The sequence below is a fragment of the Gopherus evgoodei genome, chromosome 1 (assembly GCF_007399415.2).
Source record: "Gopherus evgoodei ecotype Sinaloan lineage chromosome 1, rGopEvg1_v1.p, whole genome shotgun sequence".
Classification (NCBI taxonomy): Eukaryota; Metazoa; Chordata; order Testudines; family Testudinidae; genus Gopherus; species Gopherus evgoodei.
Genome location: NC_044322.1, coordinates 220273961 through 220296264, shown reverse-complemented (window position 1 = coordinate 220296264; position 22304 = coordinate 220273961). Strand labels below are relative to the sequence as shown.

The 22304-nt window shown below is 46.6% G+C and overlaps 1 protein-coding gene and 1 pseudogene across 3 annotated transcripts in view; both read left to right on the top strand.

Moving 5' to 3' along the window:
* LOC115636545 overlaps window positions 1-22304 on the top strand; it is a 1011845-nt pseudogene that overhangs the window by 366635 nt on the left and 622906 nt on the right.
* LOC115636662 (zinc finger protein 3-like) overlaps window positions 1-22304 on the top strand; it is a 438128-nt gene that overhangs the window by 31286 nt on the left and 384538 nt on the right. For all 3 annotated transcript variants that reach the window (XM_030537058.1, XM_030537050.1, XM_030537043.1), the window contains one exon: window positions 3343-3459. The gene's annotated coding sequence lies outside the window, so the exon portion shown is untranslated. The remainder of the gene's footprint in view (window positions 1-3342; window positions 3460-22304) is intronic.

Genomic DNA, 22304 nt, shown 5'->3' with positions numbered 1-22304 from the left:
AGTGGCAGGGCTTGCCACAATAGGATGTGCCTTTGGAGTCACCCAGTTAAGGTGGGTATAGTGTATAGTTAACCTCCAGGTCTCATCTGGCTTCCTGATGGGCCAAATTGGGGAATTAGTTGTGGAGGTGGTTTTTCTAATTACCCCTCTAGATTCCAAATTAGTGACTATATCTTTAACTGCCTCTGTGGCTTCTGGTTTAATTGGGTCCTGCCTGTGGCTTTGTGAGTTGGTCCTTCTACAGATATAGGCTTTATGTTTACTAGCCCACACTCTTGTTTATCTGTTGCCCACACTTCAGGGTGAAGGGAGCTCAGAGTTTCTACTGGACTCCCTCCCCCCCCCCCCCCCGTATTATCATCTTACTACTGGCAATTATGGCTATATTTTGAGATGATCTTTCCTGTTTGGACCCTTCAGCCCATTCAATGCAGCTAGCTCTGGGGTTGATTACTCCGCCGAGCTCCTTTTACAATTACTGCATGTTTTGATTTTATTGTTATTTTTACAGTCACATGCCAGACGTCCAGGCTTATTGCAGGTGAAGCACATAGTGGTTCTGACTGCATGAACCACTGCCATTTCCTCGGAGGGTGTGGTTGCTGCTATCTTCCTATGGAGGCCATGTATTTCAATCAGGCCATCCAGCTTGTTCCAGAACTTCAGTATTTTTGTTACCATGTGTGAGTTCGGGTAAATAAGACAGTAGTGCCTGTTTTTTCTGGGAGTGAAGGGACGGTAGATTTCAGTTATTTCTGCTCTAAGTCCCCTTACTGTTTCACCCTCCACATTAATATTTCTGAACCTCCTTAGCTGTATTTTGATTGGAGCCATACGCTGTACTTGCTCCCCTGGGGCAATTAGTCCTTGTGGTGCTCCTTTATCTCTGTGGGTGCTTAAATTTGGCCTGTCATGCGAAGAAATGTATGAAGGAGATTATGATTCCTTCCCCTTGCTTTGTGCTGCTGAATTTTCCCACAGATAGTTAATCAGTGGAGCAGTTGGCTGGCAAATGCCAGGAGTGTGCTCTCCTCCTCTCAGTCTGGAGGTGTGTCCCAGGCATGGTGATTCTTTTTCTCTGGGATTTTTTCCAATTTCCAGACAGTTACATATTTTAGAGCCTGGTTTTGAGATCTTAAAGTTGCAGTTTCTTTCTCCTTTATGTTAAGAATATCCAATAAAACTGTTACTGCTTTGTCTGTTTTGTCACTTTTCTGATGATTCCACCAAGTAACCAGATCTGTCTCTGGTCTGGCTGCAGAGTAGTTTGCTTTTTTAGCTGCTGCCTGGCGAGTTTTGACATGTTTATATTCCAATTACTCTCGAGAACTAATTATTGCCTCTCCTTTTTGATGCCATGGATATTTTGTCACCCTGGCTGCTGACCTTGAAGGGAAATTGCGTCTTCCCCCCTAAATGCTTGTCAGCCTATTGTGAGGAGTTACTTTTCCCCCTTTTTATGCTATGGTCTCAACTCTCCACAGCCTTGAATTTTATGAGGACGTCTCCCCACCTTTTTAATACCTCGTGTGTCTTCAGTTACACACCTGTGCCGGACTTATTGGTTGGAGACTTTGTGCTATTCGAAAGCATGTATGTCACATGTCTGGGTGGGTGGGGGGGCACTCCCCTAGGACTTGCAATGTTACGTGCAATGAGGAAATGGACCACCAGTTTGTACTGCCTACTGCTTGCATACCCAGCCAATCCTGGGCTTAACTCATGGCCAATCGCTTGCTGATGGGTTATCCAAGTCCTCCGTAACACACCTCTTAGTTGTTTAAACAGTACATGACCCTCTTGCACAAGTCTTCCCTCCCAAGTGGTACCCTTATTCAACCCCTTTGCTTGGACTACACATGTCTAAGATCCTTCACACAAATTAAAAAAGGAAACAAGATGTGTCTGAAAGGGGATGAGAGACTTCTATCCCTGGCCTAATGAGGTGGTAAAGTAAACATACTCGCCTCTTTTTGGATTTCAGTCTCAGATCCTCAATCATCTCACAAACTTGTATCCCAGACGAGACCCCAAACTGAAGGACATAAATCCACACCATGTACAGGCCAAGCATAGGAGTTTATTACACACAGCGCTGGCGGAGTGTCACCTGGCTTATTAGGCTCAGAGACACTGTCAATCAATTGATTACAATAAAATATATAGATTTTTCATGGGCGGAGGAAAGTGACTGGGTAGGCAGTTTTACACCCCGGGATAGGTTTTGCAGCAAAACAAGATAGCATATTAGCCAATGGTTAAAAGGTTACATAATGTCTCCACCCATGGTTTTAAGTTAGCAAGTTAACATTTAATTAATACTTTGATAAAATGTTATTAGTATAAAATATATATGTTGAATTCTGATTTGGGGTCCATAGGAATGGAGCAACTCCTTTGATTGTCCACCAGGTACATTCCTAGGGGTTGAAGCAAAGAAACAGTGAAAGTATATGACAATAAAGATTGTCCCCTTTATGTCTTAAGGCAGGCACTGGTCCCTGGGAAGGGAGGTGGAAGGATGCCATATCTTATACTGACATGTGCCAACTTTCCATAAACTCAGGGTTGGATTTGTGGGAAGAATGTTCCCTACAGAAGAGACTGACACAATAGGAACAAGGATTCTTTGTTCAATTTGCAACTCTGAATAAGGCACAATTATTTAGTTGTTAGCTCTAACACCTAGCAATTTGCTGACCAGGCTTATTTTAGCAAAACAGGATTATTTGTCTACCCTAGCTTTCTCTTAACTAATCACTGTTTGCTAGGCCTCTGGTCTCTTAACCAAACTCTGGACTTTGGGTCTGAGAAAGAGCTGGCACAATCCATATACCAGGTTGTTATATAAAATGCATGTGGATTTTAACCCTTCAGCTAATGTGTATGTGCATATGGATGACAGGTATCTTCGCACTTGTGGTGTACTTGTTAAGTCTGTGGGTACAACTTCGAAAAATCCCCTATGCCATTCTTCATTGTCTATTGGTCTAGGTAAAGGGTCTTAGAACTAAGTGTAGGCACTTTTTTGGGGTATAGGAAAAACAAGTTAAAAAGGTCATCTTTGCTTTTCTGGGTAAAAGGGCACAAGATATAGATATGCTAACTTTGCTTTAGCTTAAAATGCAGGTTTTTGGCCTGTAGGTTTCTTGCATTACAGCCAAACTTACTTTTAATATGAATTAATAAACCTAGCACAATACAGTACTTATACAAAAAGATTAATCCTGAGGGCTACAGATGTTACGGCTTCAAAATGAGATGGGGTTAAAACCATGGAATATTTTTTATGACATGTATCCCACAAATTTCAGTGACCTCCCTTGTTTTCTTTGCCTGCAGTAGGGTTTCCAGTTTCCAAACCTGATGTGATCTCACAGCTGGAACGAGAGGAAGAGGCATGGGTCCTGGACCCCTAGGGCTCTGAGAAAGAAGTGCTCCCAAGAGCTGCCTTCACAGGTGAGGAATTGGTTAAACAACTCAAGAACTGTTTCGGAATGCAGGAAACATTTGATATGCCCTACAAAGACCCGTGAGCTCTTCAAGTTCAGGATTGTTCCCTGCAGATGTGGAATCATTATGGCAGATGTCACTCATGGTTTCCCTCCTATTCTAACTGACAACTGTCAGCAGGTTCCTCCCCGATGTCGCTTTCCCCTGAGAGTTATGGTGCAATGAGGACCCAGAACTGATCCCTTCCTCTCTTCTCTGTGGAAGGATTTGGGGAAAATCAGCTCCTGATAAGTTTGATCTCTCCCACATATATTTTGGTTTGTTCATCCCTTTTTCCATTCCTTTCTCTGAGATTTCCTTTCTTTCTGGTGCAGAGAATGACCCATGTCTGGATTCTCTCTGTCTCCCATCTGGTGATGGGATGGTGAGTGAGAACGAGGAGGAGAAACCCCAGCAGGAAGATGCTGTGCAAGTAGAACCACACTGGATGTTATCAGGAAGATTCAAAGGGAATGTTTCCAGGAGTTGTGCACTCCAAGAAAACACAAAATCCTGTGAGGCTCAGCAAAGGCCAGAGGAAAACTACAGTAGCCACTCAGACCTTATTCCGAGCGACAGAATCAACTTGGAAGAGAGACGCTACACCTGCCATGAGTGTGGGAAAAGCGTCAGTCGGCGCTCCCACCTTATCAGACATCAGAGAATCCACACAGGGGAACTGCCCTTCTCATGCGCTGAGTGTGGGAAAAGCTTCAATCAGAGCTCTGCCCTGAGCGCAATTTTGAAGATTTCAATAACTCGATCCTGGGATAGGGGGTGTTATAAAATTGGATGGTTGGGGTTCTGTGGCCTGCCTTGTGCAGGAGGTCAGACTAGATGATCAGATTGGTCCCTTCTGACCTATGAGTCTATGAGAAGAATCCACACAGGTGAGAAACCATATGGATGCACTGAGTGTGGGAAAAGCTTCAGTCAGAACTCAAACCTTATCGCACATAGGACAATCCACACCTGTGAGAAACTGTACGGATGCTCTGAGTGTGGGAAAAGCTTCAGTCAGAGCTCAGATATTATCAGACATCAGAGAATCCATACCGGGGAGACGCACTACACATGCTCTGAGTGTGGGAAAAGCTTCAGTCAGAGCTCACAGCTTATCACACATCGTAGAATACACACTGGAGAGATGCCCTACACATGCTCAGAGTGTCAGAAAAGTTTCAGTTGGAGCGCACACCTTATCAGACACCAGAGAATCCACACAGGGGAGACTACCTACACATACTCTGAGTGTGGGAAAAGCTTCAATCAGAGCTCTGCCCTGAGTACACATAGGAGAATCCACACAGGTGAGAAACCGTATGGATGCTCTGAGTGCAGGAAAAGCTTCAATCAGAGCTCTGCCCTGAGTACACATAGAAGAATCCACACAGATCAGAAACTGTATGGATGCTCTGAGTGTGGGAGAAGCTTCAATCACAGCTCTGCCCTGATCACACATCAGAAAATCCACACAGGGGAGAAGCCCTACACATGCTGTGAGTGTGGGAAAAGCTTCAGTTGGCGCTCACACCTTATCAGACACCAGAGAATCCACACAGGAGAGATGCCCTACACATGCTCTGAGTGCGGGAAAAGCTTCAGTCAGAGCTCTGCCCTGAGCACACATAGGAGAATCCACACAGGAGAGAAACTCTATATATGCTCTGAGTGCGGGAAAAGCTTCAATCAGAGCTCAAGCCTTATTAGACATCACAAAATCCACGAGTGAACTGTTATAAATTCTTTGACAAGAGCTGGCCAAAGATGTGGGTTTTTTTTGGGTTTTTTAAAATCACATTTGCTAATTCCCACATAGTGATTTTTGCACCATCTTCACCGTGGTGTCTCAGCTCCCCCAGATGAGTTGCCTGCTTCTGCCTTTTGCAGCTCTCCCTTCTTTGGGGTCAATCCTCTGATTTTTTTCTGTCAGCTCCTTTCCTTTTGAGTCGCTGGAGTGTGTGTCCCTCCAGCCAGGAATGTTCATCTGCTCCAGGTGGGGGGAGAGAGGTTTAATCCCAGCAAGCTACATTGAGGCAAAAACTACCTGTTCCGTACATCCACTAGGACTGTGCATGACATTGGCTGCTCAAGATCTTGGGGTAAAAAGACAATTACAATTGTAGTGCAGATGCAGCCCAGGTGTAGTGGTTGGCATTAGCTTTCCCCTTGACCTAACCTAAACTCCATCCCTTTCTCTAGTCTTAACAAACCCTGAGTATCACGGTTATACTGTTCCCTCATTTCAAAGTAATTGTTAGTCATCAGGTTCCCCCTTCGGGAACAAATTGTTTCATTCCCAGTTGCTCTGATGTTTCTTGAGGTTGTACTGAAGAGCAGATATTTTTGCTACCATTTTCGTCACTTAAAATGTATTGAACAATAAGAAAGAGCAGGAACAGGGCAGGGATAGGAAAAAAGATCATTTCACCCTCTGTAATAACAGAAGAAGATAGGGTAAGTCAGAGGGATTCCCTTATTCCCCATCACCATCCCAATCGCCCTGTTGTTCAATTGGTTAGGTCAGTCTTTTTTTCTAAAGGGCTGGGAACAGGATTCCCTAGTAAATGACTTGGAACTAAGTAAAATACCCATGCATTTGGCTCCCAAAGCAATTCTGGCCCAGACCCTGCAAGAGGTCGCTCCTGAAGATAGCTCCTTCCTAATCAGCTGCATGTTGCCTGTTATTTGAGAAATACAGTCCCTTTCTAGGTAGAGATGGGGAAAATGAAAGTGACGTTTCTGTTCAGCTCACCCCTGGGAGATGCTGCAAATGTGTAGAAAATGAAATCCATGTTGAATGTGATATAGCTGCAGAAAGATACCTATTCTTAATAGACACCTGCCTTTTGGTGTCTTACAGGGATTCTAAGCATACCTGAATTTAGTTCCTATTTTAAATCTATGCCACCAGATTAAAGACATAAAAGGGCATATTTGGGGGAGTTGTACCTCACTATCGCTACTGATCTGTTGTGTGGTTGGTGAAGAATTTTACTCCAGAGAAGTGTAAAATTACTCCAAGTAAGGTCAAAGATTTGACAAGACCTCAGGTAGAAATTGCAGGTAATGGTGGTTGATTTTCACCCCAGAGATGGAAGCTACGGTGACCTATGGCCCAGGTAAACTATTTTTAGAATGCTGCTCCCTAGTTAAGTGGCATTGATCACACTCCTAAAGGATGCCATGATTAAATTGGGAACAACTGTCTTTTACCATCTGGCTCCAAAGTTAGGTGAAGTTAGAGAGAAACAGCTGATTCCTTCAGAGCCATTCCATGCCTATGGGTCCCAGTCTGGCTGCCTTGTTGGACAAGACGCACTTCCATGCTGGGCAAATGATGGTAGCCAATGGGGGAATGTATCAGATTCCAAGTTTAGACTTCAGGATACATGAATGCTGAATCCAGAGTCTGTGGTTTAATCTCTTAGGGCAGGTCTACACTACCCACCAGATCAGCGGGTAGTGATCGATCTATCAGGGGTCAATTTATCATATCTAGTCTAGATGTTATAAATCAGTCCCTGAGCTCTCTCCCATTGACTCTGGTACTCCAGCACCGCGAGAGGCGCAAGCGGAGTCAACAAGGGAGCAGCAGCAGTCGACTCAGCACTGTGAAGATGCCAAGATAAGTCGACCTAAATACATCGACTTCAGCTGTGCTATTCCGTAGATGAAGTTGCCTATCTTAGATTGATCCCCCCTCCTAGTGTAGACCTGTGCTTAGTTTTGCTCTTGAGTCTAATGCATTTGTATCACTTCTCCTCCTCCTGCTTCTTTGAAAGATTAGAAAGTGTGAAAATAGAGCACAGGTGCTCTACTTGCTCAGCATCTTGCTGCTGGGGTTTCCCCTCCTCATTCTCACTTACCATCCGAACACCTGATGGGAGACAGAGAGAATGAGACATAGGTCACTCCCTCCACCTGAGAGAAAGGAAATCTATGCCATTACCTGGTTCGTAAGCTGCAGCTACAGTTCCTGCTCCAGGTGAATCCAAAGCCCGAGAGGTGCAGAGATCCAACCCCTTATTATCTTAGAAACACTTTATTCCTTTTTCTATTTTTTGTCTGTTTCTTCTTATGAACTTGGAGACCTCCCAGCGTTTCTATTAGATTGGGGTGTAACAGTGCGGCTTGGTGAGGGTGTGAACACCTCTGAAATCTACAACAGAAAGGTGTTAGGAAGAATAGTTCCCCAAATCTTATTTGCCTTAAAACTCTGCCCCATGAAATGACTCAATATGCTCCTCACCTATGGAAGCATTGCAAGGAATTGAGCGGTCAGATATGTATTGTTCAGCGAGACCAGTTTGAACTTCTTTTACTAATGTCTCTCTAAGGTCTGTATGTGTTCTGGGGCAAGAGGGCGAGGAGAAGTATTAGCTACACAATAATGAAATCTAAGGAGAAAACTGTAATTAGCTTTGAGATTGTGGGCTAAATGTAAGCAATAATTTGATTTTGGCAATGAAATATTCAGCTAGGTAAATCTGAGTTGCACTGCCTGAGTAAAAAACTCTGATCAGGTTTTCTGCATCACTAAATGTACACCTGCCTTCTTGGGTTGCTCTTTTAAAATTTCTAGGGGTTGATTTTCTGCTGCATTAATCTGACGGTTGGACTAAATAGATGACTTGATTCCATCACAATATCCTTGTTAACTCATTGATTTACTGATATGACCTGAATTTTATCACTGTATTGTTTAACCCTTAGCTGAGTGGTGTCTATAGTCATTTAGCCTTAGTGACGTGCTCTTGGATTTAGTTGTTCATGTTAATAAACATTTAACTGGGATACTGAGTTATTTCTTTCAATAAGCAACAGCAGCTGGAACTTTTCTCTGTATATTTAATTCAATCTCCATTTTCTTCATTTCATACTGTTCTAAGTTAAGGAATGTGCAGCAACAAAAACTGACACAAACCTGTTGCTGCCCCATTCTGTGCCCATCCAGCAGGAGTAGAGAACAAACCCCTCCTGGAGCAGGGATTGTCACACTGGACTGTTAAATACAGATGCATGTTCCCAAGGTTTGCTGTCTTTCTCCAATCATGGCATAAGGGTGACACCTACAGCTGCTTGTAATCACGTCTGGCAGGAAGGAGACCCCTATGTGCATTCCCTGGGGAGGCAGGGGAACCTGGGAGACCCTAGACACTGGGGGCTATTTACCCAGAGCTCAGGAGCAATCTACTCAGGGGTGATGCAGTAGAAAAGAGCTGGGTACTGCTTTCCCCACCTATTTCTCCTTATCCTCTTTCAGTCTCTCCTCTTTGCCTTTCTTCCCCCTCCCCCCATCCTCTGGCAGGGAGACTTGGTCACTTCCCTGCTCCCAGGTGCGCTCACTCTCCCATAGCTGGATTGGCTCCTGCAAGTGCTAATAGGAGCGAGACCCTGGGTGTGGGTCAGTCTCTGCAGTGGTTCTGGGACATACACAGGCAGCAGGAGGAGCAGAGATGGGGCTAGTTCCCACCTCAGAAAGTCCCTGGCCCGGTGAGTGCAGGAGCTGCAGCCCGAGTTGGGCTTGAAGGGGCCAGAGCAGCCGGAATTGGTAGGAAAGAAGACAGGAAAATAGCCGTGGGGCAGCTTATGGTGGCCGGGCTCTGTAAGGTACAAGACACTGCTGATGCTGGTGCTGCTGCATCCAGATTGAGCTGAGAGCTCAGGCTGAGCTCCGGGCTGCTGCTGCGGCCCCAGAGGGGCTGGGCCAGGGACAGACTTTCACAGAAGCACTTTCTGTGCCCATCCGAGGTGAAGACTTTCTCCAGCTGGACCCTGTCCCAGGCTCTGCTGCCCCTGGCTTGGAGCTGCAGGCCTCAGGGGCCTGAGAGACCCTAGGGCCAGTATTGGGCAGGCAGGACAGAGACTCTGCCCAAAGGCTCCAGGAGCAGCTGGTCTCGTAGTCCCTGGGGATCTGCTTCTGGGCAAGGAACATTCCTAGGCAGGACCTGGACAGCGATGGAGCCACTGTCCTCATGCTGCCTCAGGTGTGGTGTCAGAAACTGCTATCTGTGTGAATTTCCTACTCAGGGTGCACTGAGCAGGCTCAGTAACATCTGCTGAAGCCACTTCCCCCTACCCTGCTCTTACTTGGAATCATTCTGTGGACTCCTGTTTACAGGGGTTAAAAAGGGGAAAGGGGGCAAACTGGAGGAGGGGGTGGATATTGACTGGTCGGGGGGTCAAGCAGCTGGAGGCAGGGTTAAGAGAGAGGGGTCGAGGGGTAAAATCAGGGCTGGGGGGGGAAGGAGCTGGGGTTAAGCCCAGGGGGAAGGCACTGCCAGATGGTGACAGAGAGCAAAACCCTTGCACAGTCATGGGCAGAGGGGGTAACTGTTACCTCGGTGGACTGAGACCCCAGTGTTTGCAAAAATAAGGTCTGGGGGCAGAAGGGCTTTTTTATTTCCCCTCCCACAGACAGCACCTCTCAGCATAGGCTTCCCAGGGCTGGGTTCTTAAAGGCACAGGCACCCCGAAGCCTAGTCACTGCAGCTCCTCTCTGTCTGATGTCACCTACTGAGGTGCTGTAGGACTTAATCCAGTTAAATACTTTACAGAACCAAAGAATCCCGTATCCGTGTATCTGATGCACAAAGTCTCAGAGCAAGTCACACATTTGTCTTATCTGCTGCTGGGACTCCCTGAATTCCTCATATCACTGCATCATTTAGCTTTGTTACTGTGCAGATGTGTGTCCCTGTGCTATTCAATTTCTATGTTGCTGGGATACAGCAGGGCCAGGGAGCAGAGGGACAATGGTCTTGTTGAGCACCGGGATGTGGGCAGGCACTAGCACTGCCCGCTGCTAATAGCCCCTCCCCCAGCCTAGGAAGGAGCTACTAAACCCAGAACCCAACCAAGTTCAGGGGACAATAAAGACAGTAACGGGAACAGGTGTGGGGGTCAAAGGCCCATAACCAGGGAACCAGAAGGGGACATCGAGCAGAGAACCCTGGACAGCGCCCGTTGCTCCTCGAAGGCATGCAGAGAGCCAGCGGACGTCATCCAGAGGAACTCTGCCTGGGTAGGTGAATGGATAAACGGACGAAAAACAGCTTCCTGGTTGCAGGCCCCTCCCCCCACCAACCTCCTTTCCCTGGTGTTACCAATGCCACCGTGGCCAGGAGGAGGTTAACGAGGTGACCCCGTGACTTCATGAGGCCTCAGATTGGGTATGCATAAATAAACAAGTGTGGGGAAAAGTACAGCCAGAACCTCAATAAGAGGATTGGGGGCTCAGGGATGCACAGTGTGGGAGGGGACTCAGGGCAGGAGGTTGGGGTGGAGGGTGGAGGAGGAGTTTGGGATATGGGCTCTGGCCCAGCACCACATACCTCAAGTGGCTCCGAGGTGGCAGCAGTGTGTAGCAGGGATAAGGCGGGCTTCCTGCCTGCCCTGGCCCCGTGTCATTCCCAGAACCGACCTGGATGTCTGGCAGTTGCTTCTGGGGGTGGGGTAGGCGGCTCTGCCATGTGCTGCCCTTGCCTATGGCTACCAACCCCGAAGCTTCCATTGGCTGCAGTTCCCCATTCCCAGCCAATGGGAGCTCTGAGGGGTGGCTCCTGCAGGCAAGGGCAGCGCATGGAGCCCTCTGTCCCCGTCTCCCCCTGTCACCACATGCCCTGGGGCTGGCAATCCCTTGGGCCACACTGAAAACCCTGATGGGTCTGGCCCACAGTTTGCCCTCTCCTGATCTATAGACACCCCTGAGACACTGTCAACTCACTCCCCATTCCAAGTAAATCTCCTTCTGCTCCTTTCATGTAGATGCCAGGGATACTCCCTCACGCTGTGTCCCTGTGGCCTCAGGCAAACTCTCAGCTCCTGAAGCCTCTGCCACTCACCTGGCGCCCCATGGGTCAGTCCTACCCTGGCTGCTGGAACTGAGACAGTGCAGGAGCCTTCCCTGGGGCCACAGACATGTGGTTTTAGGAGACAGAGATTGTCTGAGAAGTCTAAATGTTGGAAACCATTTGGCCACCCTTTAAATCAGGGGCCTGATCCAGCCCTGAAACTAAGCTGCCAGGATCCCCCCCACAGAGCTGGGTGCCCCAGAATACAGCCTGCAAATAGGCTTGTGAAACTAATTCCTGTTCTCCCTGCATCACAACTGGGGGTGGAAACACCTCTCCATTGCCATAGGGTGTGTGGGCCTCATGCACCGTGCAGCCATTCATGGAATGAGCCCTTTTACCAGCAGCCCTGTGCCAGGCACAACAGCCCCAAAGAGGCCATGCTGGGCTATTTACACTATCCCTGCAGATGTGCAGCATGTCTGATTGCAGCTGGGAAGCCAGGCTTTGCTACCAGGGAAGTCAGGGCCTGGCTCCATTCTCTATCCAGCCCGTGCTGCTATTTATACCAAGAAATGCTGCATTGGTGGACAAGTGAAATCAATCCCAAAGCTCCCTTTCATCAGCCCCAGAAATACATTTAAACTTAGGTTTGGCAGTAGAGAATGAAACAAAAGTGTCTGTGAACAGAGGGGAGTCGAGCTCAATCCCTTATCCCCATAAATGTGCAAACCAGGAGCCTGCTGCTTTGCATTCCTGATGTTCTGGCTGCATCATGTGGCTATTCAATGTCAGTCCTTTTAACTAAATGTAACCCTTCTGCCCCTCTGAGTTGGCAGCAACAAAGGCAGGGTTCAGTATCCAAGGGTTCCATTTCAATAATGCAAATACAAAACCGGCTCGAGACCCCACCCAGTGACCTGGGACAATTACATACCACCCCCCTGGGCGCCTCTAGGAGGCAATACTTCCCCTCTCGCAAGCACAGAGTCTGAGTGTAGCAAAATCCTTTTAATAAAGGAGGGAAATAATGTGGCATCATATTGGGGAAACACCACAAACAGGATTCATAACATACCCCATGAGCAAAAGACCCACCAAGTAAGTTTTGGCAATGTACTTTTCCCCTTAGGGTCTTAAGTCCAATCACTCCAAAGTCCAACAACCCAAAAGTTTCTGTCCCTGGTCAGTGCCACGTCAGAGTTCAAAAGTTTATCTGCAGAGCTTTACCTCCCCCCCAGCCTGGGTGGAAATGGGTCTGGGGGCACACAGGGTGTTAAGGGGCACCTTGCGTGGACCAACAACAGTGCGCAGTAATTATTCAGCAAGTATTTGAGGAGAACTGCAATGTTAGAGAGAATCATGAACTGCTCAGAGACAATTAATGCAGAGAAGCTGGAAAATTCATCAAACATATAACCGGTTCTGACTTATTTACTTGGTCTTAAAAGAGAACAACAAGGACCCGAGTCTCCTCCCAGTCAATAACCCCCTGCTCAGCCAATCAGGGTAGAGACTGAGGCTGAGGGTTCTCACTAGAGAGCCCAAAGAACTGCCCAGATCACTGGTGGGGATCACTGCCCGAGCACTATTTCTGCCCCACATCTTTGGGTGGACTTTCCACAGTGGGAGCTGCAGAGCACTCCACCACAACACACACACACCCCTCTCCTGGTGTTGGGAGGGGAACAGGAGAAAGGACAAAAGAAACAAGAGAAGAAGAAAAAGGAGGGATGGAGGAAAAGGTGAAATAAAAAGGACAAACCCTAATGTCCCCAGTGATTCTAAGGGAGAAAATCCCAGCTGCAGAATAAAATTCTGCCTCCTTAAGCTCCTGTTTTCCATGCCTAGAATTCAACTGTCACCAGATGGATCAGACTGAACAGGTTTCAAACTTCGAGGAGGCTCTTACCTTCTAAACAGGGATGGCTGTTTTCTAGTAAAATCAGGAAAACGGAAGGAACTCGAAAAAGGTTCCTCCTGGCGCTCACGTACGTGAACCCAAATACTCTCTCAGTCCTCAAAGAGAGACCTGGAGAAGGAGACTTGCTGAAGCAAAGCCACAGGGGTCTCTGAGGTTTCCCTGGCCCCTCGCCCCTCTCCTGCCTGGCTGATGTCAGCATCTCTCTCTAAGGTCACCACCTTCCCATCACCTTTGACCAATAGTCTCAGGTCCTGCCAAAGGCCTTTGTGATGTCACTGCCACACCCCTCCCTTGCTGTGCTAATGTCCTGCCCCTGGCCAGGCACTATGGAGGTTTCAGCTACTCCCTGTGGATCACCCTACTCAAGGAGCGTTCATTCTAGGAAGCAAGCCAGCTAGACAGGAAAACATCAGATGCTGCTACCAATGCTACACTCGTTTTCTCAGAAATTAGTTGACTTTATGGCCAGAAGAATCCATTAGAGCATCTAATCTGACCTCCTGCATATCACAGAACTCCTGTATGACACAATTGCTACTTCGGGGGCAAACACATTCCAGAAAAGCATCTAGTCTTCGTTAAATGACATCAAGAGATGGTGAATCCTCCACTTCCCTTGGTAGCTAGTTCCTGTTGTGAATCATCCTCGCTGTTGACTATTTGTGCCTTATTTGTATATGAATTTGTCTCTTTTCACCTTCCAACCATTGGGTCTTGTTATGCCTTTCTCTGCTAGATTCAAGAGCCCTTTAATGCCCAATCTTTTCTCTCCATTAAGGTACTTCAACACTTCAGTGAAGTCCCCTTTCAATCTTCTTTTGATAAGCTGAACAGGTTGAGCTCTTTCAATAGCTCACTAGAAGGCATTTTTCTCCAGCCCTCAGAACATTTGGTGGCTCTTTGCTGCCTCAGCTCCATTTTCAGAGAATCATAGAATATCAGGGTTGGAACGGACCTCAGGAGGTCATCTAATCCAATCCCCCTGATCAAAGCAGGACCAATTCCCAACTAAATCATCCCAGCCAGGGCTTTGTCAAGCCTGACCTTAAAAACTTCTAAGGAAGGAGATTCCACCACCTCCGTAGGTAACCCATTCCAGTGCTTCACCACTCTCCGAGTGAAAAAGTTTTTCCTAATATCCAACTTAAACCTCCCCACTGCAACTTGAGACCATTATTCCTTGTTCTGTCATCAGGTACCACTGAGAACAGTCTAGATCTATCCTCTTTGGAACCCCCCTTCGGGTAGTTGAAAGCAGCTATCAAATCACCCCTCATTCTTCTCTTCTGCAGACTAAACAACCCCAGTTCCCTCAGCCTCTCCTCATAAGTCATGTGCTCCAGCCCCCTAATCATTTTTCTTGCCCTCCGTTGGACTCTTTCCAGTTTTTCCACATCTTTCTTGTAGTGTGGGGCCCAAAACTGGACACAGTACTCCAGATGAGGCCTCACCAATGTTGAATAGAGGGGAATGATCACGTACCTCGATCTGCTGGCAGTGCCCCTACTTATACAGCCCAAAATGCCATTAGCCTTCTTGGCAAATTCTGCACTTGTCCTTGTTGAACCTCATCAAGTTTCTTTTGGCCCAGTCCTCTAATTTGTCTATGTCCCTCTCTATCCTATCCCTACCCTCCAGCTTATCTACCACTCCTCCCAGTTTAGTGTCATCTGCAAACTTGCTGAGAGTGCTGTCCTCACCATCCTCCAGATCATTAAGGAAGATATTGAACAAAACCGGTTCCAGGACCAACACTTGGGGCACTCCGCTTGATACCGGCTGCCAACTAGACATCTTTTTCAAATGAGGACACCAAAACTGGAGGCAGTATTCCAATATCAGTCTCACTGATGCTGTGTCACCTCCTCTGATGCTATTGACACAGTCTGTAACTAAATAGATCACCATTGCGACCACTGTTCTATATTTGTAGCCAATATTGTAGAAAGGTTGTCGTGTAAGAGGTCTATGGAGAGGTTCTGATTGGCTGATTATAATTATGCTATCTCTAGATGTGTATCATTTTTGTAGTTGATATTATGAATATTGGTTCTGTGCTGTCCGTATTTCAAAGGTGTGCTATGCTTCTGTGGAACACCCCAGACAAGCTGGTGTCAGTTCTGCCTAGCCTGCTTGATGGCCCATTAAGGACCATCAGCTATACAATCGACCCACTGAGAGAAGGCAAATATGCCTTGTGACTGAGCAAGGTATGCAGGGACCTGCCTATGGACAGAACTCTAAGGTTTTTCTATGCCACATGCTGGATAAAGTGTCTTTGAGACTGTAGCAGAGTGGGTCTCTGCTCCGGCCCGGAAGGGGTTAAAACAGCCCTGGATAAGGGCTGGGGGCTGGAGAAAGCAGCCTTTTAGGCTGGGCTGATTGGGGAAGTGGCAGTAGCTGGGGCCACGCCCCAAACTGAGCAACAGGGCCTAATAAGAAGGCCAGGGAAGCCAAGGGCAGACAGTCTTCCTCTGCCTGTAGAGGGAGAAGGGCCTAGCTGCATAGAACTAACAAGGTACCTAGAGTAAAGCAGTGCTGGGGAGAAGCAGAGGAGCTGGGGATCTCCTGCCTGGAAAGCCCCAGGCTGTGGCCTAGGGTTAGGCCAGGAGGTACTGGGTTTGTAGGGTGCAACCCAGGGGTAGGCCAAGGCAGCAGGTCCAAACCCCTTTGCTGATGATGAGTGGCTGATACTGCAGTCTGCCCCAGGGTGTGGGGCTAGACAATGACTGGCAGTATCCTACACTGAGGCAAAGTGGGGATAGAGGGTGGGGGGTTCCCAGGGAGGAGAAACCCCTAAGGAAAAGGGGTTGCTGGCAGGGGGCAGAACCCCATGTAAAAGGGGCACTGGGGTCCAGGGTGGGACATGGGGCCTGTAGCAAGAAACAAGGTGGATCACAGGCCTGCAGAGGGTGCTCCAAGCTGGAATTTGAGCTAATTCCTGGAAGCAACCAGCAGGAGGTGCGGTGGGGATGAGTCTGCCCGTCTACAGGGACAAAGAAAGCAAAGACCACATGGCAAGGGACTATAAAAGGCTGATGCCTCGCCTCCATCTTGTCTTCAATCCTGCTTCATACCTCTGGAGGGACTTTGCTATAAACTGAAGCTCTATACAAAGGACTGAATGACCCATCCCAGCTGTGGATGGACTCCAGAGACTTGATTTGAACCTGCAGCTTATTCCATCACTGCTACAAGCCTGAACCAAGAACTTTGCCATTACTGTATGTGAAGGGTTAAAATTCATGTGCATTTTATATAACAATCTGGTATATGGATTGTGCCAGAACCAAAGTCCAGAATATGGTCAAGGGACCATAGGCCTAGCAAATAGTGATCAGCTAAGAGAAATCTGAGGTAAACAGAAAGCCTTGCTTGCTAAGATAGGCCTGCTCAGCAAATTGCCAGGTGTTGGAGCTAAGAACTAAATAATTGTCTTATTCAGAGTTGCAGATTGAACAAAGAATCCCTGTTTTTATTGTGTTTCTTCTGTAGGGACAGGGACATGGCTTCCTTTTAGGCAGCCTAGGCAATTGCCTAGGGCACCAGGATTATTGGGGGGCAGCATTTTGCTGGGGGGCGGGGGAGTGGCAGGTGGCTCTGGTTGACCTGCCGCAGTCATACCTGCAGACTGTCCGCTGCTCCCGTGGCTCCGGTGGACCTCCCGCAGGCACTACGGCAGCAGCTCCACTGGAGCCACGGACCAGAGGACCCTCCGCAGGCATGACTGTGGCAGGTCCACCGGAGCCGCAGGACCAGCACACAGGGCGGCGAAATGGCTGTGCGCCTAGGGCACTAAAACTACTAGCGCCAGTCCTGTGTAGGGAGATGTTCTTCCCACAGATCCAACCTTGAGTTTATGAGAAGTTGGCACATGTCAGTATAAGATATGGCATCCTTCTGCCTCCCTTCCCAGGGACCAATGCCTTGCCTTTAGACAAACAGAAAACAATCTTTATTACCATATACTTTCACTGTTTCTTTGTTTTAACCCCTAGGAATGTATCTATTGGACAATCAAAGGAGTTGCTCCATTCCTATGGACCCCAAATCAGAATTCCACCTATATATTTTATACTAATAACATTTTATCAAAGTATTAATTAAATGTTAACTTGCTAACTTGAGACCATGTTAACCCATTGACTAATATGTTATCTTGTCTTGCTTCAAAATCTATCCCTTGGTGTAGAACTGCCTACCCCATCACTTTTCCCCCGCCCATGGAAAATCTATATATTCTATTGTAATCAATTGATTGGCAGTGTCTCTGAGCCTAATAAGCAAGGTGACACTCCGCCAGTGCTGTGTGTAGTAAACTCCTACGCTTGACCTCTGCATGGTATGGATTTGTTTCCTTCACTGATGAAGCTAGTCATTTATAAACCATAATAACTTTACAAGTCACTGTGATTGTCTTCAGTATAAGTTAACATCAAGTTTATCATAAAGGGAAATCAAAGTTTATAAGTTGTTATATAAGGTTATAGGTAGGTTAAGGTTAGTAAAATATAGTTAATCAATGTATTAGTATTACATAGAGAATTGTATTTGTTGGGGACAGTTACAGTACATGTAAAGTTGCTGGGCAATCAGCAATAGTAGAGTTGCATGTGCTTGTGACTATTTTCAATATTTACCTTTTATATGTGCACTTATAGGAATAGGCAGTTAATGCATAATATTACTTGTACTTGAGCTTGTCTCCAGTATAACTTGCCATTTGTATTAATTCTCACTCAGTGCTGGTCTTTAATTCTGTTTTTCTCATTCTGTCTATGTTGCCTTTATAGTCGCAAGTCATTAAAAACCTTTCTGGAGGAATAATTAGTTGTTTAGTTTCTCATTTGTGGACACTATTCAACCTCATTACATCTGTGGTGGGAAGTAGCGATCACCCAGAGCCCTACTAGGGCCCTGACGTGAGTCCCCCCCCTAGGACTCTGACATGTGCCTCCTCCTTCCATTCATCTCCGCAACCACATTCTAGACATGGGCAAGGTGACCTCCCTGGGGATCTTGACAGCTTCAGCCAGCTTCTTGGTGCCTATTTTCCTGCTCATAGCCACTGTCTTCTTCTCATGCCTTGTCCTGGGGGCCCAGCTGCTGATTGAATGGGAAGGAACCAAGGTGCTAGTGACTTTAGCCTGCACCAAGTTGCCTTTGCTCATCAGACTCCTGAATCACGATTGGATGTGATTCTAGTTTTTCTGCACAGTATATCCCATGGAGAACAGGGATCTGCAAATGTACAATTCCTATGATACTCTTGTTTAATTGATGAAAACATAAACTAGATACTTAGAGAATTGGAACTGATTTCAGCTAATGGACAGGCTCATTAGGTTTTTATGCATTTGGACAGTGAAAGGTTGAGTGTTACATTCATTTCAAGCATCCTTGTATAGTGGAGCTCCTGAACATAATGGAGAATGGAAATGAAAATTTTTTTTTTAAAAAAAAAAAAAGGAAAACAAGGTCATAAGAGGGCACTGGGGTTTGAACCAAGAACAACTTGAGTTGTTGTCAAAGACTCAGTCACTGAGCTATACTCTCATGACAACAGGAGCATGGAATTGTGATCTCCAGGACTTTGAAGGACAGACCCTGCTTCATCGAGCTCCTTGCCATTCCCAGACCACAGATAGTTTTTAAAAATGGGGTTTGATTAACCTTCTTAAATGTGGTAAATACCACAGCGTGCAGACCTACTGATATAGCTTCTCCCATGACATAGCTGCCATCTCCTGGGGCAGTGGATTAACTATACCTAATGGAAAGCTCTCTCCCATCAGCACAGAGCAGTCATTCTCAAACTGTGGATCAGGACCCCAAACTGGGTCATGACCCTGTTCTAATGGGGTCACCGGGCTGGCGTTAGACTTGTTGGGCTGAAGCCAAAAGTCTGAGCCCCACCACCCATGGCTGAATCCCTCACGCTTTGGTTTTGCCCTTCACCTCTGGGGTGGAGCTCGGGTTTTGGCTTCCCCCTGCCCGCCTGGTGTGGAGGGGCTTGGTCCCTCTTTCCTGGGCCATATAGTAAGTGTTTTTGGCAGAAGGGGTTTGCAGTGAAAGGAAGTTTGAGAAACCCTGGCATAGAGCATCTCCATTACTGAACTGCAGCACTATAGACTCAATGTTCAAAATGTTGACTTGCTCTTAGCCTGAGAATACGTCTAGACTTGGCTCCCTGTGGCACCGTGGGTGATGAGACACTGAAAGCACAGCCATGGAGACACCACACACCAGCCTTGCCTAGCTGGCAAGAATCAAACCTCCACAGAAAGACCCCTATGGTGTTATAGCCCAGATCCCTAAGCCTTCAGCCATAACCACTTAACACAGTGTCCTTTCTACACTATGGTTCTATTCTCACTGAATGGTCATTTCCAATTGTTTACTCAGACCAGTTTCCCCAGCACACTCACTGCTGTGCAGCTCTGTACATGTGGCCATGGCTGAACAGCAAGAATTCCTGACCATTTCCTTATAGGCTGGAGCAGGGTTAGAGTGTGTTTCTGGTTAATGACGTTGCTGTAGATTGTTCATTTCCTGCCTGGACAATTCAGACAGTCCCTTTTCTCATCATAACTCCAGCACATCAGTGATTCCAATATCAGGGGCAGGTTTTCTCTGGGCACTGAGATTTTTGAGGGAGTTGGTGGCCTTTTTCTTTCCTCACCCTGGAGTAAACTCAGCTTGATGACTCATGGAATAACAACAGCAGTATGAAGAGGAAAGGGAATATGTCACTGCCAGGGGAGGAAGGTGGATGCATCCCCTCTGATTGACAATTGCCATTGCAGGAGAGAAGGTTACAGTGGAATTGAATGCACTGGCTCAGACTAGAGACACAGGGAGGTTTTGCTGTTCCTCGATCTATGCAAAGGAAATTGTGTCTCTGTGTGAAAATGAGGAGGGATATGAAACGCCCACATGGTGGTGCCTAAGGCAGAAGAGAACTCTATAGGATTAGAATAGGATAAGTTCTCAAGTAGCATGTTTCTAACTTTGTCCATCTGTCAATTTTGATTATTATTGATGGAAATATTTTGCCATTCGGTTATGTGTTTACCCAGAAATTGACATTTACCAACAAATACATAATTCTTCCAAGCCTGAAGTTGGTGCGTTTAGAAGGACACATTCACTCTTCCCACCCCCTACGCCACACCTGTGCTCTCCAGACTGTCAACTTCCCCCACTTCTGGGATCCCCTCCCAACACTGTCTAACTCCTCTGTTGGCAGGATCCCTTCCCATTCCTTTCATTTCCTGCCTCCCTTCCAAGCAGAAGCTCAGGACTGTTCCCACATTGGGAATTGAACCCAGGCAAAAACCAGGAATGCTGACCACTAGACCATATGGGACTTGCACAGTCAATAACACATTTACACATTCACTAACACATTTATACATTCACATTCAATAGCATTTAAAAGTAACCATTCAAAAAAACTTCAGAAACACACTTCAAAGAGAAATTGCAGAGTTACAATTGATTTGCAAACTTAACACCATTAATTTGAGCTTGAATAGGGACTGGAAGTGGCTGGCTCACCACAAAAGCAATTTTCCCTCTCTTGGTATTGAAATCTCCCCATCAATTATTGGGAGTGGACCACATCCACCCTGACTGAATTAGCCTTCATCAGTGGTTCTCCCTTTGTAAGGTAACTCCCTTCGCTTCATGTTCCAATATATATTTATGTCTATCTGCAATTTTCACTCCATGCATCTGAAGAAGTGAGCTTTTTACCCACGAATGCTTATACCCAAATAAATCTGTTAGTCCTTAAGGTGCCACCAGTCTCCTGGTTGTTTTTGTGAAATGAAAGCAAAACTCATTCTAAGCTGATCTTAACTCTTTCAATGCCCTTACAAACTTAGATGCTTCTCACCACAGGCTGGCTGGTTGCTTTTCAGACAGGCTCTCCCCTTTGATCAGCGTTTCAGTTGCTTGGTGTGGTGGTGTCTGTAGATGTAGGTGGCAGAGAGAGATAAAGCTTGGCAAATGACTCTCCTTTTATCATGTCCTTTCTTCCCTCTTGTCTTTGCCCCCCCAAACCCATTCAGAGTCAGGTGAGCATCACTGTGTCTCTCCAAGCAAGGCTGAGCAATTCCCCTCGTGTGGCCTCATGCAGGTGAGTCATTGCATTGTAGCTCCCTTGCTGGACAATGGCTGTTGATGGGCTGTTTGACACCTTGTCCGGGTGTTGGTTACTTTCCTTGCTGTTGCCACTGGGGAGCTAATATCTGGCTGATTCCCCAACCTTACAGCATAGTGACAACCATACTGTACAATTATCATAACTTCATATGCATTAATGGTATATGTATATGGGTAGAGAAATGCCTTTCAGCAGATCATATCCTTTCCCCTGATATCTTACAAGTCATGCTTTATATATAAGATCACGATTATATAAGAATGAGGACTATGGGGGTTACAGCACTCTCCCCCAAAGGTATAGAATGTCACACTGAGATTCTATTTTCATTTGTTATGTAACCAACTTTGACCTCTGTGCCTAACACTTATAATCACTAAGCATCTATCTTTCTGTAGTTAATAAACTTATTTTAATGTTTTACACTGACTTGTGAAATTGTCCAAAGTGCTTGGGAAAGCTGCTCAGATTAAAAAGGATGGTGCATGTTCACTTTCTTTTTGAGGAAGTGGCAAATTAATTAATGAGCTTGCACTTTTCAAGAGGTTTTGGGCAGTGTAAGACGGTACATTTCTGAGGTGCAAGGCTGAGGGCTGGGGAGATATGTTGGTATCTCTCTATGTATAATTGAGGAGTGGCTTATAGAGCATTCATGCCACTTAGATGGGTGCATTGCTGCATGTTTTTGGCTGAGTAATCACAGCACCAGGAGGGGTTTTGCTGCTTGTCACTAGTGCAGCATTGTAAGACACAGCCCAGGTTGGAGAGATAAGAGGACAGAGCAGTCCCACAGTTTGGGATTGTATCCCACAGATACCATCAGACACAAACTCTCCTATGACCAGCTGGGGTAATATTGTGCTTAGTGCCTTGTAGCTTCAACAGCTGCAGATGCAAGATGAGTTACAATGACCTTGACCTT